Source organism: Alligator mississippiensis, chromosome 16, assembly GCF_030867095.1.
Source record: "Alligator mississippiensis isolate rAllMis1 chromosome 16, rAllMis1, whole genome shotgun sequence".
NCBI classification, from domain to species: domain Eukaryota; kingdom Metazoa; phylum Chordata; order Crocodylia; family Alligatoridae; genus Alligator; species Alligator mississippiensis.
The window spans coordinates 20844771-20859256 of record NC_081839.1 but is presented as its reverse complement, the minus strand read 5'-3'; the positions used below and the strand labels follow the sequence as shown (position 1 = coordinate 20859256).

General features: G+C 48.8%; 1 long non-coding RNA gene across 1 annotated transcript; it reads left to right on the top strand.

Annotated features, from left to right (window-relative positions):
• Positions 1–4435: 4435 nt before the first annotated feature.
• On the top strand, positions 4436–9360 carry LOC109283764 (uncharacterized). Its single transcript, XR_002091041.2, has 2 exons — positions 4436–4634; positions 7825–9360. It is a non-coding gene; the product is annotated as an uncharacterized LOC109283764 (long non-coding RNA).
• Positions 9361–14486: the final 5126 nt, after the last annotated feature.

The following is a 14486-nucleotide window of genomic DNA, read 5'->3' as shown; positions in this document are numbered from 1 at the left end:
GTGTGGCGGGAGCAGGAATTGCCCTCAGCTGGCAGGAACAGCGAGTCTGGGGTTTCTCATTTTTTTCTTAATGGGTTGGAGCTGCGGCGGGCGGGGCAGCCATGCAGGGGCTGGGGGACTCGTAAAGAGCCCCCCCACTCAGCATGGAGCAGTGCGGGGGCAGCAGGCACTGCCCCCCACCCAGCAACCCAGTGAGTCAGGGCTTTTTTCCTTAAGTGCCAGGAACAGGGGTGGGCAGGGCAGCTACTGATGGGCCTGGCTGATTCAGAGATTCGGCAGGATCCCAATCTCCGAATTAGATTTGGTCAAATCAGTTCAGGACAGTGATTCAAATCACTGAATCAAATCACTGTCCCCCAAATCGGCCAAATATGAATCGGAAGCAAATACTTGCTGCTTTGCACAGACCTAGTAACCTGGGAGCTGGTCTTCTAGAGAGACACTCTGGTTTCTGGCCAGACCATCTCTATGGTGCTCCTGCTGCCCCAGCATGTGGGGAATGAACTTTTAGCATGCTGGGGCAAGCAGAAGCGCAGCAAGGATCGGGGCCCAGGCACTGTTACCAGCAAGTAGAGACATGTGGATGGGTGTGAGGAGTGGCGGGTGGAAGGGCGGGGGTGAGGAGTGGTGCAGGGGATGAAGAGGGTGCAGGGAGTGGCGGGGCTGTGTGTGATCTGTGGGTGGGTGTGTGGAGGGGCTTGAGCAGGGGCCACCACATGCCTGCCCTCCCACCGACCCCCTGCGGTGCTAGTGGCAGCAGCCAGCACAGCTGTGGTCTGGCTGCAGGCACAACCAGCAGCAATGCAGTTTGACTCAGGGTCTGTACATGCTGAATGGACCTGGCCCAGCCCAACCTGCTAGCACATGGCTTTCTCCCAGTTCTGTCCAAAGTCATATGCTAGTGGGCTGGGTTGGACCGGGTACATTCAGCACGTACAGAGCCTGGGTCACATAGCACTGTGTAGCCACAGCCACACTGTGCCTGCAGCTGGGCCACAGCCACACTAGCTGCGGTGGGCAGGTGGGGAGGGGGCATGTGGCAGCCCCTGCTCAAACTCCTCCACAAAGCACGTGGTAGGACCCAGCCCGGCGCAGTCCGCTAGAGATCCTTTGCACAGGACTGGAAGGCACGGCTCTGGGACAAGAGGCTCCTGTGCAAAGGAGAGCTAGCTGCATGGCCTGGACTGGGTTGGGTTGGGTCAGGTCAGGTCAGGCTAGCCGGGCATGTTTTCCAGGAGGCTCAGGTGGCAATGCACAGCTGTGGTGCTGTGCCTACAGCGGGCCATGGTGCCTTGCCACCTGAGCCTCATGGAAGACATGCCCGGCTGGCCCAACCTGACGCAACCTGGCCAAGGCTGTGCAGCTAGCACTCCTTTGCACGGGAGCCACCCGTCCTGGAGCTGCACCTCCTGGTCCTGTGCAAAGGCATCCTAGTGGGCTGCACCAGGTTGGGTTCCACTGTGCGCTTTCATCCCGCACACAGCATGGGTCTGGCAGCGCTGCTGCCGGAGGCAGGACCCAGCCCAACATGACACCCAGCACCCAAGAGTGGCACGGGGTCCCAGGTGACAGCTGAAGTGGCCCACGGCTGCCTGAAGGTACATGGCACCACGCTGAGCCGGGCTGAGCCCGTGTGATGTGGCACAGGCAGCACCAGGTGCCAGGTAGGGGTGTGTGAAACTTCGGTCCCCGATTCAATTTGGTGGAGATTCAGCCTGATTTGGTGGCTGAATCTCTAAATCTGAATCAAATCAGAGGACCCTTTAATCTCTTCGAATCAAATTAGAACCCTCCAGTTCAATTTAGACAGACACAGCTTTAAATGTTTTTTCTACGTATCTCTAGGTAGCAGGCAGCTTGTGAATGCTGAGATGCTGGGGTGCATGGAGTGTCCCACAGAAGTGCGGGGGGGGGGGGGGGGGGGCGCGTGGCAGTACGCTTGGCAGCAGGCCCGGCAGTGGAACAGGAGCGCTTCCGGTCCACTTCCAGGTCTGTCGGAGGGTGTGCTGGCCCCCCCCGCCATGCCTCCCCAGGCTCAGTGACTGGTTCCTCCTGGGTCTGGGGGGGCACCTGGGGTCTCCCCATGGCTGATAGTCGAGCTGGGGGGCTAGGGGTGCCCCTGCACACCTTCCGGTGGACCCGGAAGTGGACCGGAAGTGCTTTTGGTTCACTTCTGGGTCTGCTGTGGGATGCTCCACGTGACCCAGTATCACAGCATTCACGAGCCATGCCTGGTACCTCGAGGTATGTAAAGTAAACATTTAAAGCTGCTGATTCGGACATCGCTGCATCGAATCTTCAGATTTGGATTTGGCTGAATCAAAGTGGGGGCAGCGATCCAAATCAATTAATTGAATCACTGTCCCCGATTTGAGCCAAATCCGAATCCAAATGATATAGGGCCTGTTTCACACACCCCTAGCACCAGGTGGCTGGGGTTGAACTGCGCTGCCCTGTGCCACGCAGAAAAAACTTGCAAAATGTTATATGTTCAGTTCAGGCAAGTTTCCTTGGGTAGATGTGATAACTTTTATTAGACCAACTGAGAAGTTAGAAAAAAGTTGTTTGTAAACTTCGGGCACAAGCACCCTTCTTTAGGCACACTCAGTTGGTCTAATAAAAGATATCACATCTATCGAAAGAGATTTGCCTGCCTATGTCCTTAGACCAACAAGGCTACAACCAAAACCCCTGTAGTATGTTCAGTTCAACACAGGATGCTAATTGGACACTGACACACACCACAAAGCAGCTACAAGCCAGGGATTACTGTTGTTGCCACCTTTTTCCTGCTACACCTAGTTTGTACAACACCAATGAAAGCACCATTATGCATAGGGCCACACACTGAACTAAAACGTATGTAAACCTGGATTAAGTACTGAAGCCAATGCCATTGTTCTGAGGCAGCTGTGATCAGACTCTGATCTACGGAAAACCTGTATTGCAGACGTGTATTTGTTAAATAGTGTTCCGCATTTTCAGTTTTTACTGAATTTCACTGGTAAATTACCAGATTTTTTAAATTGAAGTTATTCAGTTTTTACTGATTTACAGCTGTTTTACAGTGCAAATCAGTAAAAAATGATGGAGGAGGGGGGAAGGCAGTGGCAGCAGCCACACACGGAGCAGCAGGGTGGGTGGGGAGAGGAGTGACAGTGACCACGCGGAGGCCCGGGGAGGGTGGCTGCAGCAGCTGCCTGGGGGGACTGGGCTCCTGGCTCTGACCATGGGTGGCATGGGAGGGGCCGCAGCAATCGCTTGTGTGGCTGGCGGGTCCCAGCTGTACCCAGCGGCTCTGGCTGCAGCCCTGCCCTGGGAGCTGAGAGCCCTGCCAGGGGGGCAGGCAAAAGCCCAGCCCCACTGCCTGTGGCAGGTGCTGAACACAACTGCTCTGCATAGGCCTGTGGGGCTGGAGCTGCTACCCAGGGATGCGGGACTCCTGGCTGTGACCCCAGGTGGGGCAGGAAGGGTCGGGATCAGGTCCCCCCCCCCAATGTGGCCGCATGCCAATCCCCCCTTCCCCCAAGTGCCAGGGTGCTGCAGCAGGGAAGAGGGTGCGGCGCAGCTCATTGGCTGTTCCCAAGGCTGAAGCAGGGAGCAAAGCAGAGGGAGCTGTCGGTGGGTGCGGGGCATGGGGGAATGGCTCTTCCTGCTAGGTGCTCCCCAGGAGGGCTGGGGACTGAGCTGGGCTCTTCCTGGGGGGCATGTGCCCTAGATCTGCATGTGGGACAAGAGCAGGCTGGCTCCAATGGTGGCACCAGGCTCTTCCCAGTGCCTGGGGGGGGCGGCAGCCTACTCTTGTCCGACGTGCAGATCTGGGGGCACATGTCCCATGGAAAGAGCCTGGCACAGCTGCTCAGCACGCAGCCCTCCCAGGGGGCATGTAACAGCAATAGCCATGCCCCCCTGCCCTGCCCAGCACTGCACTCCCACTGACAGCTCCCCCCGCTTTGCTCCCTGCTGCAGTCCTGGGAGCGGCGGACATGCTGCAGCCCTGGGAGCAGCCAACAGGCTGCACTGTGCCCCTCCCCCCACCCCTTCACTAGTCCCAGCCTTACTCCAGTCCCTCCCTCCCTCACTGCTGTGGGAACACATTATTCTTTTCCCCAATTTAAACAGATTTTTTTTTCTTTTCTTCCTTTTATCCCGATTTCAGCCTGGTTTTTATGTTTGGAAGATAAACCCTGAAATATTCCTGAAATTTTTAATTTTTTTTTTTAAATAAAAACTGAAAATGCGGAACACTAAATATAAAGCAGATACACTTAATCCTAAGTACACTACTTGAGAAATTATTAGTGCAAGAGTGAGAAGTGCTTGCCATTCTTTGCAGCAGAACTCCCTCTGCTGGGAGCAGCAGGAAAATACACTTTTGCTGAATGAACTGGAGAGTCGGCATGTATAGGATCTCATAGGATTCATAGAGAAGCAAGGCTGGAAGGGACCTCAAGAGATCATCTAGTCCAACTAGGGAACCTGGGACCTTGGTATTATTAACACCATGCTCTAACCAACTCTCATTCTTTAAAGGTGTCAAGGACCCAGGGACTCAGTGGTGTTGGTGTGGCTCAGGACTTTGCAGATCTGGGTCTGCATTTCACTGGCAACAGGACTGGGCCCTTGCTTTGCAAGTGAGTATTGGTTCTCTTTTGTTCTTTAGTTTATATGCAAATTCAATCATAATAGTACCTGCCAACAATGTTCCCTCTAAGGAGTAGCAGTCGTGAGCGCACCGCTTCAGTCCCGCCTCCCCCTTTCAGCACGGTCTGCCCGTAAGTGTCCCAAAGTAAGCGTCCAGGTGTGAGCGGACAGGGTTCAGCCACCATTCTTCTCCATGCTAACTGCTGCCCAGAGCAGCACAGTGGAGTGCCGTGGCCCAATCAAATGACAGAACTGAAAGGGAGGCACCGGGGCCCATGTGGGACACTTACCAAAGGTAAGCTCCTCACTCTTCATGCAGGTCAGGCAGTGGCTCCTCCCCAGGGCGAGGCAAGGCGAGGCAGGGATGGGGGCTGGCGCAGGCTCCACCAGCTCTGGGGAACTGCTCTGCTCCCCCACAGGAGTGGAGCAGCTCCCCAGAGCCAGCACCAGCCCCATCTCTGTCCCCGCTTTGCCTTGGGGAGGAGCCACTGCCTGCCCTGCATAAAAAGTGAGCTTACCTTCGGTAAGTTTCCCACGCTGGCCCCGGGGCCTCCACTGCACTCTGTGCCCAGCTCCTCTCCCAGTAGGTGCGCGGACGTAAAAAGTTTGTGCGCGGCAAGATGTTTACTTGTGCGTGGCCGCACACAAGCGCAGTTTAGAGGGAACACTGCCTGCCAAGGTAATTTGTAGTAAACCTCCCAGTTAGCTGCTGGAGTGGGAAGGTCTTGGCTTTAAGACCACTTTATGGAAATGGGAGACTTCTCCCTTACTTGCTCCTGGGGCCTTACGGCTGAGGGCAAGCAAAACTCAGGGGCAGCCGAACCCCAAGTCTCCGGGCTTGGGCCTACAAGTAGGATGCCTGCCAAAGGTTTTGGAAACATCTGAAGCCCCAGATGGGGGTGACGGATGTTTGCTGGTAGTAGGGCCACTTATGGTTCTGGACTGACTCTTGTATTTGGAATTTGTTTTGGCTAATTTGGCTTGGAGTACAGAAAATTTAATTTAAAAAATGCAAATTAAATCAAAAGTTAAAACAAGCATTCTGCTCTAAATACACAACACTTCCCCAGCAGAATGCAAGACCAGAGTGCAGTTACAGACCAAGGGTGCTTACCTTTCACATTTTTATTAAACATTGTCCCTTTGAGGAGAGTGGGTGGGAGGGAGATAATCCCTGGAGAAATCAAGTTTGCATCTCCTCCTCTGTCCTGCTCCTAGCCACCCTGATCAAGATGCCAGAGCATCTTGTACTTGTCCTGAACTGGCATACTGATGACCTTGATAAAGCATGTGATGGGCACAGGGCAAGCTCTTCATGACCCCCACTTCCTGAATAAAATGAAAACACCCAATAGGTTCTGAGCCCAGTGCTTGCTCCATGTACACAATACGCACATAGCAATCACTCATTTTGCCCAGAAGCTTCTTCCTGACCAGTGAGACCACAGCATCCAACAGCCATCAAAGAGCACCTATTATACCCTATCAACTGAATGGGCATGTTGGTCAAGTCTCAGTGCATGGCATCCTGGCAAGTGCCCAGGGATCCCTGCCTGCATGTATGGTGCTCCCAGATCCCTTTACACACTCCCTTTTTGTTTGCATGCAGCACCCTTCTCTTTTCACTGAACTATAAACGCATCTCAGTGGATAGCACCTTACATCGCAAAACCCAATTAAATAAACTGAGCTTCCCCTTAGATACACGCTATTTCAGAACACACTTGACAGAAACAGTGAATTACACATAATACTCATTCTGCAGCCCCAGCTCAGCAGGTAAATCAGTTCAGTAATGGCATCACAACATATTTACCTTGACGCAAAAGTACATTTTCAGAATGCAGCTTTGAGCTCTGCTGCCTTGCCAGTGGCTTTATTTTCTAGTATTGTAATTACAAGGCCAACTTCAGAAGTTAGTCTGGGCTGATGGGATTTATGCCTGCAAACACCAGAAAGTGCAATTTATAGGGCTGTGCAAAGCCTCGGGTGCCGATTCAATTTGGAAGAGATTCAGCTTGATTCAGTGGCTAAATCAGAATCAAAATCAGGAGACCAATTAAAAGGTCTGAATAGATCCGAAGCTCTCCAAACTGATTAGGAAAAGATTCGGAGAGTTTCAGCAATTCAGGCAGTCCCCCTGGCTGCAGCATGGAGCTGGACCCAGACTCTATGCTGGTAAGTAAGGGGAGGGGGGCCTGGAGGAGGGGGAAGAGAACCATGGGGGGACCCCTGCCAGGCACCATCCCCTGCCTGCTCCCCCAGCCCCCCTGAGCACTCCCCAACCCTTGCCCACTCCCCCAGTCCCCACCCATGGCTGCCCTGCCTGCCCCAGCTCTTTAAAAAAAAAAAAGAGCCCTATTCACCAGCTGCTGCCAGGCAGGGGGTGATCCCCCCAACCCCCACCCACTCTCTCAGCTCCCCCCCCAACAGCTGCCCTGCCCACCCCAGCTCCCAGCCCCTTAAAAAAGAAAAGCTTCAACTCACTGGCTGCTGCAGCAGTCTCAGGGCTTCTGAGGGCTCATGACAGAGCCCCCCACACAGCATGGGGCAGTGGGGGCAGCGGGGATCAACCCCCGCCCCCTGGCAGAAGTATGGGCTTTTTTTTTTTTTTTTTTTTTTTTTTAGGGCTGGGAACTGGGGCAGTCATTGAGAGGAGGTGGGGGATGGGGCTGAATCTCGGAATCAGATTTAGCTGAATCGATTCAGCAATTCAGGTCACTGTCCTGAATCGAATCACTGTCCCCCGAATTGGCCGAATCTGAAGCGAATACTAGCCACTTCGCATAGGCCTAGTAATTTATACCAACTCACACTGTGGCAGGGTGAATGCTAAGGGGAGAGTGTATAGAGAAACAGAGCTGGTTGGGACTTCAACAGATGAGCTAGTCTAAACCTCTGATCAAGGCAGGATTACCTTTGATCAGTTTGGAGAGGCCCAGCATATATGAACTGTCCCTTGCCCCTTTTCTTTTACATCTTGAAGTGATCAGGGGTCTAAGAAGTCTTAGTTTGGAGCTTGCACCTGAAACTATGTTTCATACTTAGTGACAGATCTATCCTGGTTTAATTTATCTAATCCTGTTTCGAACCTAGTTAATTGTTGGCTTCTACCATGAAAAAGGACTTCCATTTATTTGTTTTAAATGTGCTTCTTACTAATTTCCTTATGACCCATAGTTTGCATCTTTGAAAACTTATGGCAGACTGGGAGAGGTCCTGGATGACTGAAAAATGGCAAATATAATGCCCAATCTTTAAGAAAGGGAAGAAAGAGGATCTGGGGAACTGCAATGATCAGCCTCATCTCAGTCCCTGGAAAAATCATTCAGCAGGTCCTCAAGGAATCCATTCTTATGCACTTGGAAGATAAGAAATTAATTATGAATAGTCAGCATGGATTCATCAAAGGCAAGTCATGCCTGACCAACCTGATTGCCTTCTATGATGAGATGACTGGCTTTGTGGATGCAGGGAGACCAGTGGATGTGTGTAGCTTACAAGGCTTTTGATACGGTTTCCCACAACATTCTCACAAGCTAAGGACATACAGGCTGGATGAGTGGACTGTAAAGTGGACAGAAACCAGATTGGATCATCAGGCTGAAAGGATAGTAATCAAAGGCTCAATGTCTAGTTGGCAGGTGGTATCAAGTGGAGCGCTCCAGGAGTTGCTCCTGCGGCTGGTTTTGTTTAGTATCTTCATCAATGACTTGGAAGATGAGATGAAGTGCACCCTCAACAAGTTTGCAGATGACATCAAACTGGGGGGAGCAGTAGATATGCTGGAGGGTAGGGCTAGGATTCAGAGTGACCTAGACAAATTGGAGGATTGGACAAAAAATAAACTCATGACTTTCAATAAGGAGAAGTGCAAAGTCCTGCACCAAGGATGAAACAATCCCATGCACTGGTACAGGCTGGGGTCCAACTAGCTAAGCAGCAGCTCTGCAGAAAAGGACCTGGGGGTACAGTAGGCAATAAGCTGAATATGAGCCAATAGCATGCCCTTGTTGTGAAGAAAGCTAACGGCATACTGGGCTGCATTAGTAGCAGTACTGCTAGAAGATCAAGGGAAGGGATTCTTTCCCTCTATTCAGCACTGGTGAGGCACATCTGGAGTAATGTGTCCAGTTTCAGGCCCACCACTACAAATGTGTCCAGATATGGATAAATTGGAGTCCAGCCCCCAATTAAAATGGTTATGGGCCTGGGGCACATGTCTTCTGAGGAGAGGCTGAGGGAACTGAGCTTATTTAAGTCTAGAGAAGAGAAGGCTGAGGCAGGATTTAATAGCAGCCTTTATCTTCTTGAAGGGTGGTTCCAAAGAGGATGGAGAGTTCTCAGTAGTGGCAGATGACAGAACAAGGATCAATGGTTTCATGTTGCAGCAAGAGGAGTTTAAGATAGATATCACTAGGAGGGTAGTAAAGCACTAGAACAGGTTACCCAGAGAGGTTATAAAAAACATCCAAGGATGGAAATTCAATATCTGTCTAGACAAAGCCTTGGCTGTGATGATCTAGCTGGGGATGGGTCTTGCTTTGAGCAGGGGGTTGGACTAAATGACCTCCCTTTTGGGAGAAAAACTGTTTACTAGGGCACCCCAGGGGAGGACAAGCAGCAATGGCCATAAACTGTTAGAGGATGGTTTCAGGTTGGATGTAAAGAAGAACTTTTTTTTTTTTTTTTTTTTTTTTTTTTTTTTTTTTTTTTTACAGTAAGGGTGACCAGAATCTGGAATAGGCTTCTTAAGGAGGTGGTATAGTCCCCAACCTTGGAAGTCTGCAAGAGGAGACTGGACAGACAACCATGCTGGGATCATTTGATCTCAGCAGTATTTGTGCCCAGAGCAGGAGGGGTAGACTTGATCTTTTGAGATCCCTTGCAGCCCTTAATTTCCATGATTCTATGACAACCCTAATTGACTATAAATCTATGATTCTATAGATCTCAAATCACATTTCCTGCCTCCCTCAGTCATCTTTTCTTCAAATAGGAAAAAAAAAAATAGTCCCAGCCGATTTAGTCTCTACTCTTATGGAAACCTCTCCATGCCCCAACCATCCTTGTTGCCATTCTCTGTACCTTTTCTAATTCTGCTATATCCTTTTGAAGGTAGCAGGAAGGAGACAAAAATTGCATGCAGCATTCAAAGTGTAAGTGTGTCATGGATTCTCTGATTCAGTGCCTCTGATGCTCGAAGAGGGAAAGGTGTTCAATATACCTTCTCCAGCAGGATGAAAGCCAGAGTGAAGAGCGACTCTCTGGATTGCTTTGACAGCCGAAGTCTATTCCCCATGTCCAAAGAAAATGGGTAGCCTGTTCAGAATAGCACAATCCACCTCTCTACATATTTGATTTAATTAAATAGCTTTCAGTGGGGCCACTGTTCATTCTCCTCAAACCATGTTTAGTAGACAAGATTGCCACAGCAGTTAAATACTTCACAGGCATCAGAAGCACTTATGTAGTAGTAACCTGTGTAAGTAACCAGTCTAAAGAGCAAAGCAAACCGTTTCAAATGTTCAGAGAGCTCTTGTAGGCACAGTCTGGTAGAGCAAGCAAGACATGAACACACAGTGTTAACCACTCTCAGTCCAGAACAGAACAGTTTGGCCAGCTGGTCCAGAACAGTTTGGCCCTCCCTCTGTAAGTAGAGACAGTTAGCCAATACAATGAAAATCTTCCCTCCCATCTCCTTCCATAGACCAATACCCTGGGAACACTAGAAGCCCCTAGGAAGAACAGGGTATGGGGCTACAGGCTCACTTGGGGGCTTGATTGAACAGAAATCCTAATTTTCGGTTTGCAGGAAGATGAGGAAAAAAGAACTATATATGTGCAGACAGGACATTAGGTAATGAAGGAGTGGAGCTGGGGTGACCATTCAGCAGAAGGAATGGAGTTCTATCTAGCAGTAAAGAAGCATGAAGGAGAGAAAATAAACAGGCCAGATAGGAAGATTCCCACCCAACCAAACTCCTGAACCGTTAACTCCCATCGTGCCCAGAGCAGGAGGGGTAGACTTGATCTTTTGAGATCCCTGGGAAGCAGAGTATGCCCCATTTGCAGCACTTCAGACAAGGGGAATAATCTGCAATAAGTAACAACTTCACTCTGGATCAGGTCCAGTAGCATTTCAGTGATTACCAGCTTGCAGAGCACAGCCTGCGAGAGAAAACACACTAAGGGCAACATGGCAAAGGCAAGGAACAGGATGGTTTGTTGTCCAGCTTCTAATGAAAGCTGTGGAGTTCCCTAAACTCACTGTAAAACCCAACAGGGTTAGCAATCCTGCTCTCCTTCCTACACAGACATACACTTCTAGGCTAGAAGAAGCGTGTTGCTCTTTGCAATGCATTCTACATGTATTATGGAATAAATGTGTACACACAAGCACTCAGAGAATGAGATACCTCATTTTGTTCTCCTTAACTTTGTGCAATACTTGGATATTACATAAGGACGTCAAATGAACGCAGGATCCATAAGTGTCTGATCTTGGGTATTGTGACTCTAAAGTCCACTTATCTCTACAACACCACTGCTTTATGCATCAGTTGGTCTTCAGTTTCAGCCTGCTGTCTGTTCTTAGCATCCAAAGGATCTCCAAGGAGACAGCTCTACTGAAATCACTGCAACTCAGCCAACTCTCACCTTACTTAACCTTACTTGCTCAGAAATTTAATACTGAAGGTCCACCCTGCCTTCCTTGTTGCATCTGGCCAGACTTCCAGGATGCCACATTGTACTCCATTCTTTCCATCAGAGATGTCTTAGGCCACATTGTGCATCCATGCAGTACATAGGATTCAGTTTCTTTCTGGTGACTTTATTTGGCTCTCTTGCCATATATTGTCCTTCCACGTAGGTCTCTCCCAGTCTGATCTTATTTCATTTGGTCAAGGTCAGACTAGCCCTTTCAGAGTTGAATACTTTCCCATTCCACTCTCAATATTTCTAGTCTTCACAGTTGCATTTTGTCATCTTCACCATGTTTTAGCTAAACCCCCTTCCTTTTGATGCCACTTTTCCATTCATTCCATGCTGTTATTCAATTTGGTTTCCCAGGCTGATCGCTAAAGCTTCAAATGCAATTTCAGCATCTACCATTTCTGTGCATCTAGGACAGTGGTTCTCAATCTTGTTAGACTCAAGGTACCCTCAAAAAGCTTTCACTCATTTTTCAAGTGTAGAAAAAACCCCAGAGCAATTCTGTTACAAAGAACTCAGAAAGATCACAGTAGGTCATAATGTTTTTAATACTGTGGATTCCTACTGAAGTCTCTGGGTTTATCTTGTGAATCAAGTTTGCACACCAGAGTGCTAACAATGTGTGGCACTCAGAGGCACCCTTGAAAGGCTCTCAAAGCAATCTAGGGCAGCAGTTCCCAAACTCTGATAGACTGCGCATCATCATTTTAAAAGGATACAACCTTAAGTACCACCAGCAAATGTTTCAGTTCAACTTTAAGTACCACCAGCAAAATTTGTCATATAATTATAATCAATCTGTTAACAAGTACCACTGACAGGTTGTCTGCATACCACTGGTGCAGACTGGGAGCTGTTGCCCTAGGATATTGCAGCAACTTAGTTGAGAATCACTGGTCTAGGATCAATCTGTACTTCAAAGATATGAAGCCCTGACTTTTGTTCACAAGTAACTGTAAAGTCTTTGCACCTTCAATAACCATTCTATATTCCAGCCACAGGTTTTTCCTCTAAAGGTTTAAATTGAAGCCCAATGATTTTGAGTCACTCTGCTTGCAATTTCCTATTGTCTACAATAGACCCCCACCCAACCAAACTCCTGAACCGTTAACTCCCATCGCAGGTAAGTATTGCCATATTTACTCAAATCCAAGATGAGCCCCCTCACCATCAGCATAGGAGGGGGAAAAAAAATCTTGTTGCACATTTGAGCGTAGCCCAGAGCAGGCAGCAGCTTAGTTCCAGCTTTAGCCCTGGACTCAGGGCTGAAGGTGAAGCTGAATCACCACCTGTCCTGGGCCACAGTGCTTCAGCAGGAAAGGGACATGTGGCCAGGCAAAGTGCAGGGGAGACCAAAGCCTGCAGCCGCCCCTTCCCATCCCACCCTGCTTCCCTCCCTCCTTACCTTCTGCTCCAGCTCTGGTTCCTCCAACTTTGATCCAGCCCCACCAGGAGCTGCCACTGTTTCTCCCCAGCTGGAGATGCTCTCTTGCAGCTCTGCTCCTCCAGATGATAAAGGGGCAGGGAGGAGAGAAGATGTGGGACAGGCAGAGGGCAAGCGTCTGGCTCCTCACACCCCTGCCTCTGCTTTCCCCACCACAGCAGGAAGGGGAGAAGGGGAGTGTGCAGGACAGGGGGAAGACAAATTTGAAGTGACCTTCTACTTATAATTTTCCTTGTATAGAAGATAACAAATTTATAATTTTCCATGCAACAAATCTAATGGTTGGGGGAGGGAGGGGGTGCAGGGTGGATATTAAATCCAAAGCAGTCTTGGATTTGGGTAAAATATGCTAGTACCACAACCCCAGTCAATACTCTCCTCCTACACCAAAAACCTTTGGAGTAAGTCCCATTTTTAACCTCTCATAAGGTTAAAAGATCTACATTGAAAAATTACATTTTTCCAAGTTAAAACACTGAAATTGCTGCTAATGGGTTTCTAATACTATGCTACCATGGGCAATGTGCCTGTACTTACCAGCTGATGAAGTGTTAATTCACTGACCATACCTCCACACATTACTTATCTGACCACTGGCATACTTTGGCAGAGTGGTAAATAATGAGCCAGTCACACAAAGCAACTGAATAGGCCGAGTCTATTAAAAAAAAGAAAAGGAGTGTGTGTTTTAATCCAGCCAAATGCAAAAAATTATGTACCCAGACAGAAGGAATGGAAACCCAATCTGCAGAATACGGGATCACATCCTGGAAAGCACAGATTCTGAAAAAGGTTTAGGGATCATAGAGGATAAACTTTTCAACGTAAGCTGTATGTGCAGTCCTGGGGCAAAAAGTGGAACTACAATGCATAAATATGCATGTCTGCACAGGGGAGTAGTGAATAGGGGCAGTGAGGCAATTTAAGCTCTATATGCAACATCAGCAAAACAGATACTGGCACATAGCATGCACACCAGATATCAACATTTTAAAAAAGGTTGTTGACAAACTGGAGAGGACATAAATCACAGAAATTGTTCAAGGGCTTGATAAAATTTCTTAAGGGAAGAGACTTGAGGTATTCAACATGGTGCGATTAACAAAATACACAAAACCAGAGATGACTTGATCACATTGTGCAAGTATACCTCAAAGAGAAAATGAAGGGTCCTAAAGGGCTTTATCAGGTAGAGAAAGACAAAAAGAACCAATGAACCTAAAGCAGACAAATACACATGTGAACTCAGGCACAACATTTTGACAAGCAGGGATGACAAACTACTTAAATGCCCTTCTTAAGCAAGCAGTAGATTCTCAGATATTATTCTGTTGCCAGTGGGAGTGGAAACTGGTCTGCCCAACTGTAATTCAGAAGTGGGTCACACCATTAAAATGTTTAGGAACTCACGGCTTAGTGAAATGATGATTTGCAGTTTATTTTGGCCCAAAGACCTGCTCATACATCCTATAGTACTAGGCCCTTATGGTCCAGGCAGTATGAAGGCAGAGGCTTCAATATTTTGTATCGCTTCTCTCTGTGAATAACTGTGGTCCTAATATGCAGGAATTTGTTACAAAGAGTACCACCATGCAGGGAAACAAAGGCGTGCAAATACAAAACTTTCACCTAGGGCTTTATCAATTTTCAAACTGCACTGTTTCCTGTTATCTTCTGTTTC